Source organism: Pteropus alecto, unplaced genomic scaffold (genome assembly GCF_000325575.1).
Source record: "Pteropus alecto unplaced genomic scaffold, ASM32557v1 scaffold474, whole genome shotgun sequence".
Lineage (NCBI taxonomy): Eukaryota > Metazoa > Chordata > Mammalia > Chiroptera > Pteropodidae > Pteropus > Pteropus alecto.
The window spans coordinates 46794-54138 of record NW_006434848.1 but is presented as its reverse complement, the minus strand read 5'-3'; positions in this window follow the sequence as shown (position 1 = coordinate 54138).

Genomic DNA, 7345 nt, shown 5'->3' with positions numbered 1-7345 from the left:
ATACGTCTCCATGGGTCACAGGTCAGGAGACTATGCCCTCAGGTCCCTATGGGTCAAGGGTCAGAAACTGGGTGACTGGGTTCCAGTGGGTCAGAAATTGTAGACGTGGGCACCTAGATCCCTGTGAGTCAGAGGTCAAGGGGATGATGACCAGGTCTCTACGGGCTCTACGACCTTAGGTAAGTGACCATCTCTCCGAGCCTGGGTTTCTTCATGGGTAAGTAGGGATCATTATGGTACCTACTTCATGGGTAAGTAGGGATCATTATGGTACCTACTAGGCTGAGTGAAGACTCAACAATAACTCACTGGCAGTGATCAGCATAGTGCCAGGTGCGTAGACACAGCTCAAAGTGACAGCCAGGCATGGGGTACGAGGCTGGGGGCCCGCGGCTCTCTGCCCCAGGGCTCTACCTGTTATTCATTCCTCAAACTCTACTGGGTGCTTGCTCTGTGCCAGGCATTGTTCAAAAGCAGGGGATTCTGAGAAAACAAGGTAAGACAAACAAAAAAGACAGTAATCACAGTAGCTGACTCTCGCCAAGCATGAACTGTGCAGAGACTCAGCAGGGGTTTTTAAACGCCCCAGTGCATGCAGCCCTCAGGAGGGCGTCATCTTACAGATCATTACAATGAGCTTCCCCGAGGCCTGTGGCTCCCCAAGGTCACCCCGCAGTCGTGGGGCTCCAACCGGGTCTCTGATGTGCACCATGGAATCTGGCACTGTGGTGGGACCAAGGCCGTGTCTGGACAGCCAGGGCCTGCCCTCGAAGGCAGGTCAGCCCCTCCTTTAGTCCCCTGCCCCAGGCTCCATCCCATCTCAGATCCCACACCCTCTCCCCGTCTTCCACTAAAGTTGTGCTGTTTAATACGGTAGCCACGCGCCACATGTGACTGCTGAGCACGCAAAATGTGGCTGATCTGAATTGAGAAGTGTTGTAAGTGTGAAATACACACCAGATTTCAAAGACTTAGTATAAAAAAGAAACGTAAAAATTCATTTTTTTTTGTTGATTACATGGTGTAATGCCAATGTTTCGAATACATGAGGTTAAATAAAATATAGTAGTGAAATTGTTTTCACTTTTTTTTTTTTATTATAGCTATTAGAAAAATTTTAAATTACTTTCCTGGCTTGTATTACATTTCCATTGGACACATACCTGCTGTGGCGCCCTACTTCCACCAGATGGCGACAGCACAGGCTGCCGTGGCCCCACCAGCTGTGGGAGAGACTGGGCAGAGGAGAGTTGGGACCCAACTTTGAGGCACTTCGAAGAAATAGGGTCTTATAGAGCAGGAGTCCCCAACCCCAGGGCCGCAGACCTGTATTTGCAGCAGCTCCCCAGCGCTAGCATCGCCGCCTCAGCTCCACCTCAGATCATCCGGCATTAGATTCTCATAGGAGCACCGGTCTGTGCTGCCAAAAAGGTTGGCAACCGCTGTTATAGAGGGCATTGAGACATGCAGTTCCCACACAGGGGACCACTATGGCGGGGAGAAACTGCAAATTCAGGCGAGCAGGAGACAGGCAGTGTGGCAGGCTAAATAATGACCTCCAAAGATAACCGCGTTGTAATTCCTACAAAGAGGACTTTGCAGCTGTGATTAAATTAAAAACACTGAGGTGCGGAGGGCACGGTGGATTATCCACGTGAGCCCTAAATGGAATCACAAGTGTCCTTATAAGAGAGACAGAGGGAGACACGACCATGGAAGACATGAGGTGATGACAGAGTGTTGCGATGTGGGGCCACAAGTCAAGGAAGGCGGTGGCCTCGAGAAGGTGGAGAAGGTTAGGAAACAGTTCCTCCCCTGAAGCCTGCAGAAGGAACACAGCCCTGTTAACACTGTGATTTTAGACTTCTGACTCCCAAAACTGCAAGGGAAGAAATCAGTGTTGTCTTAAGCCATACATTTGTGGCGGTTTGTTGTAGCAGCCACAGGAAACGAATACAGGCAGGGAAAAGACACAGAAGCATTGTTGCTTTTTTGTGGTAAAATATAATTTAACCTCGAACAAAAAATACAAGCAATACCAGACCTGACGAGATTGTGAGGCAGCTGGAATTGTCACACAGTTGGTGAGAGTGTAAACTGGTACAACTGCTTTAGAAAACCTTCTGGAAGAATCTTCTAAACTGACCACATACACATCCTATGACCCTGCGGTCCCGTTCCTGGATATATACTGAAGAGAAAGATGTACACGTATTCACAAAAAGATGCACTAGAATATTCACAACAGCCTCATCTTAATAGCCCCAAACTAGAAATGATCCGAATGCCCATCAGCAGTGTGATGATTAGTGGTTTTAAAATATGGTGGCAATTCTTTGCTACTCCTCCCATTGACAGGTGGAGTCTATGTGCTGTGTCCTTGAATCTGGGTGGGCTTGTGACTCCTAAAACTAATAGCCTATGGGGAAAGTGACACAATGTTACTTCCGAGGCTGGGTCATAGAGGACATGCAATACCAGTTAAGAAATCCAGCCACCATGTATGTGCAGGGATTCAGGCCGACAGTCCCAGCTGAGCCCAGCCTTCCAACCATTCTCATCAAGGTCCCAGGTACGTGGGTGACGATGCCATCTCAGAGGTTCCAGCTGTTCCAGCCCCATTCACTCACTTCATCCCAGCTGAGTTCTCAAACACCGTGGAGCAGAGACAAACCATCTTAGCCGTGCTCTGTCAAAATCTCCACTCACAGGATGTGTGAGTACTGTATTCCACTAAGTTTGGGGGTTTGTTACATGGCAATAAATAATAATAAAAAAGAAATACAGTCACACGCCCCATAATGACATTTCGACTCACGGTGGAACGCATAGACGATGCTGGTCCCACGAGATTATAATGGAGCTGAATTTCCTGTAAGAAATGGAAGGATATGTGGTTCAGGAAGACTTTTTTTTTTTTCCTCTGACGGGAGCAATATCTGTGAGGTTTGGCAGTGGATTCTTTCTCACTCACGGCACCTCAGTTTCTGAGCACATAGGTTACATCCCAATCAGTCAGTCACCAGCCTGTCCTTTCGGCACGACATTCAGAGGGTGCCACAGCCCTCCAGATCTAACTCCATGGTCCTTAGACTACCTGCCTGTAAATTCTTCGTTGAGGACCTAAGACCTTGCACAAGGACACAGGGCCACAGAGGCTACAGATATGAAGTTCCACTGCCACTTGAGTAAAAGTTTTGTGTGGTAGTGTGAAGCTGGCCTGTCGAAATAATTAAAAGATAAAAAATAAAAATTAAAAATTAAAAACGAATATTAAGAACTGTTCTTTACAATAGCCACTTCCATCCCCAATAAAATCCAAACACCAGATTGGCTGATCTAAATTAAAAAAAAAAAAACCACAATGAGATACCACTTCATCCCCACAATGATCCGAAAAATGGAAAATAACAAGAGTTCGTGAAGACGCGGAGAAACAATGTAAAATGGGGCTGCTGCCGTCTGGCAGTTTCTCATAAAATTAAAGCTAAAGTTATCGTGTAATCCAGCATTTCTCCTCCTACGTCTGCACCCAAGAGAAGCAAAAATGGACGTGCTTGCTTTGACAGCAGTGTGCACGCTAGCCAAATAACAGAAACAACCCTAATGTCCACACCTGTTGCGTATCCATGCACTGATACGTGATTCAGTCGTAAAAAGGAATAAAGTCCTGATCCACGCTACATTATGGATGGACTTTGAAACTATGCTGAGATGCCATTTATATGAAATGTTCAAAGCAGGTAAATCCGTAGAGAAAGTAGGTTAGTGGTTGCTGGGGTTGCGGGGCAGGAGGGTGGGAAATGATTGCTTAATGGGTAGGAGGTTTTATCTTTGAGGTGATGAAAATGTTCTGGAATTAGATAGTGGAGATGTTTTAATAGATGATAAACCACTGAACTGTGCACTTTAAAAGAGTGACTTTTATGGTGTGTGAATTATATCTCAAAAAAATAAAGTGTTAGTGAGTAGAGAACCCAAATGGCCAGGATGGGGCTGGACCAGGGCGGGCCTGTGGGGAGGGGAGGAGGGCCAGGTGGGGAGGGAGGCTTAGGAGACCAAGCAAGAGATGGGCACTGTAGATTTGTGGGCTGGGCTGCGGTGGGGAGCGGTGTTGTCTGGGGACTGGAGGAAGGGGACACGGTCCAGGTGCAGGTTCAGGGCATGATCACATGTGTGGTTCTGTTGCAACTTGACTGCAAGTGTGGGAGGTGTGTCAAGGCCCATCTCCTGTACACACACCTGTGGACATGCTAATGGAAGGCGTCTCCTGTTGCCCATGGGAGCAGGGTCACGGAGTCTGAGAGGTGGCACATCTGTTTCAGCACAGGATGTGTGTTTAGGGGGTGGTGGGCCTCTGCTGGTCCCCTGCACCAGACACCCGGAGTCCTTGGTCCCTCAATTCTGACACTACCTCAGTCTGAGAAAATATACAAACCTCTGGTCCAGACCTCACCAGACATTTGAGATTGTTTAGGTCGTAGCCAGGGTTTGGAGGCCTTGTTCCCCAGAGGTTGGGAGTCTGGGTACCTACGTCTCCATGGGTCACAGGTCAGGAGACTATGCCCTCAGGTCCCTATGGGTCAAGGGTCAGAAACTGGGTGACTGGGTTCCAGTGGGTCAGAAATTGTAGACGTGGGCACCTAGATCCCTGTGAGTCAGAGGTCAAGGGGATGATGACCAGGTCTCTACGGGCTCTACGACCTTAGGTAAGTGACCATCTCTCCGAGCCTGGGTTTCTTTGGAAATATTTTCAGGTTGTAATGATGTAAAGCGTAGATAAGTTTTATTTCTTCCATCCTTTCAATGCCAGAGAGAGCCCCTTGTGCCAGATAGGGTCGACGGAACCAAAACCCAATTTCCAAAGTCCAAATATTGAGTCCTCAGTCCTACACCCTCCCCATGTGAAACACCCTCGGCTTTCTTAACTTCTTAAAAAGAATTTTTGTATTTTTAGTTATAGTCAACATACAATATTATATTAGTTTCAAGTGCACAATATAGTACTTAGACATTTATATTTCTTACAAAGTGACCACCCTGATCACCTGGGTACCCATCTGACACCCTGCATAGTTATTACAGTACTACTGACTGTATTTCATATGCTGTACTTTTCACCCCCATGACTACTGTGTAACTAGTAATTTGTACTTGTTAATCCGTTCCTCTTTTTCACCCATCCCCCAACCCTGGTCCCACCTAGCAACCATCAAAATGTTCTTTGTATCCATGAGTTCGTTTCTGTCGTTTGTTCATGTGTTTTGTTCTTCAGATCCCACATGTAAGTGAAATCACATGGCATTTGCCTTTGTCTGTCTGACTTACTCCACTCAGCACAATGCCGTCGAGGTCCATCCATGTTGTGACGGATGTCAAAATTTCATCCTTTATTTTATGGCTGAGTAACATTCCATTTTATATACGAACCACATCTTCTTTACCCATTCATGCATTGATGGACACCCAGGTTGCCTCCGTGTCTTGGCTGTTGTAAATAATGCTGCAATGAACATATGGTTGCACATGTCCCTTTAAAATAGTGCTTTGGGTTTCTTTGGATAAATACCCAGAAGTGGGACGACTGGGTCTTTCTTTATCCCTTGTTATAGCCTTTGTTTTAAAGTCTGTTTTGTCTGGTATAAGTATTTCTACCCAGTTGATTTTTTTTGTATCTGTTTTCATAAAATATCTTTTCCCAAAAAGTCTATAGGTGTCTTTCGCTCCCAAGTGAGTCACTCGTAGGCAGCATATGTAAGGGTCTTGTTTTCTTATCCATTCAGCCACCCTAAGCCTTTTGATGGAAACATTTATTTATTTTTAAAGTAATTGTTGATAGGGATGCAGTCATCGACCTTTTATTATTCATATATTTATCTTTTATGTTTTTCTTTTATTATTGTTATTTTATAATTCAGCCTTCTCTTTTACCACCAGGGTCCTTAAAAATCACTTCTTCATTTCTATGGGTAGAAACTAGCAACAGTACAGTGACCGGCGAAAGAGTAAAGAGCTAGGACTGAGCACCTGCTCTGCAAGACAGGGCCTCTGTATGCAAGTGCAATCTTTGAAACAACCCTTGAAACGAGTGCCTTATTATATCTTTTCTGGAGGAAACCTATGCTCAGAGGGACCTGGTATCTTGTTGCAGAGTGGAATCAGAACCTGTGCACCTGACAGGTGAGCCCATGTTCTGTTAGGTCTCATTGGGCACTGACCAGGTACTTGGAATACAGCAGAGGTCACCACGTTGGTTTCCACGCAAAGAAGTACGGGAAGCGTTTAGGATTTCTCCTTTACTATGATTGCAGCTGTTCGCGTCACAGTTGAGGGCATCGACCAAGATATATTTCTAATTGCATGTCGAGTAATTTCCTAGTTAGTCCAGTGCGGGGCATCAATTGCTCCCAGATTAATCGTACAAACGGTAATCGACATCTCTGGTGTTCAGTATATTTTGATTATCAAATTCACTCCTTCAGATCACCAGTTCTGCTTATGTTCAGCAAGCCACATTTTTCTTTCCTTCCTATCATGCTGTCAGATCGCTAAGCTTTACACCTTAACAGCGTTTTGAGGGGACTGCGAAAGGGAGGCACGTGGTCGCCTGAGGCGAGAGCCATCGTTAAGCGTGACAAACGGTATGAAGTTTTCTGGGACTGACTGAAGATTCTGGGTCTCTTCTGGTTCGCTGTCGCCTTGGGCGAGACTCCTACTATTTCTTCAGGCGTAAATTTGGGAGAAAAACAATTACTTGGCAGGCGCCAGGCGAACGTTGTAGAGGGAAAAGAGAAAGTGACAAAGGGCTCTGCTGGCAGGAAAGCCCCGAGGAGCGCTCATCCTTTCCAGCTCCGGCGGCGCAGCAGGAAAGGCGCGGGAAGGCGACTCCGGGTGGGTCCTGCCCCACCCCGGGGGCTCCCCTCCCGGCCCTCCCGCGGGGCCCTCGGACCGAGAGGCCAGCACTGCTGGCCGGCAGCTGGCCAGAGGGGTCGCAGGAGCCCGCACGCGGGGTCTCGACCCCTGGGCTGCCCGCCGCCCCGCAGAAGCTGTGCGCGCCCTCCTTGGAGATGTCTGGTCTCGGGGGCGCGTCAGTAGAAGCGGAGATGGGACCCTAAGTTTAGATGTGGCGGGAAAGGGGAGGAAAGGCGTCGGACCCGCCTCCTCCTAGCTCAGCTCCAGGCTGGAGGCTGCGCCCCTGGCGGGCGGGCGTGCTCCCGGGGCCTGCGCCCGGTGGGACCGCTCTCCCCGCAGAGGCGCCGCGCTCGTGGGGAAGGGACAGTGCCATCCCCAGCCCCGCTCTGGAGACGTGTTTTATCCTTGGGGGGTCCCAGAAGCCCAGGTTGGG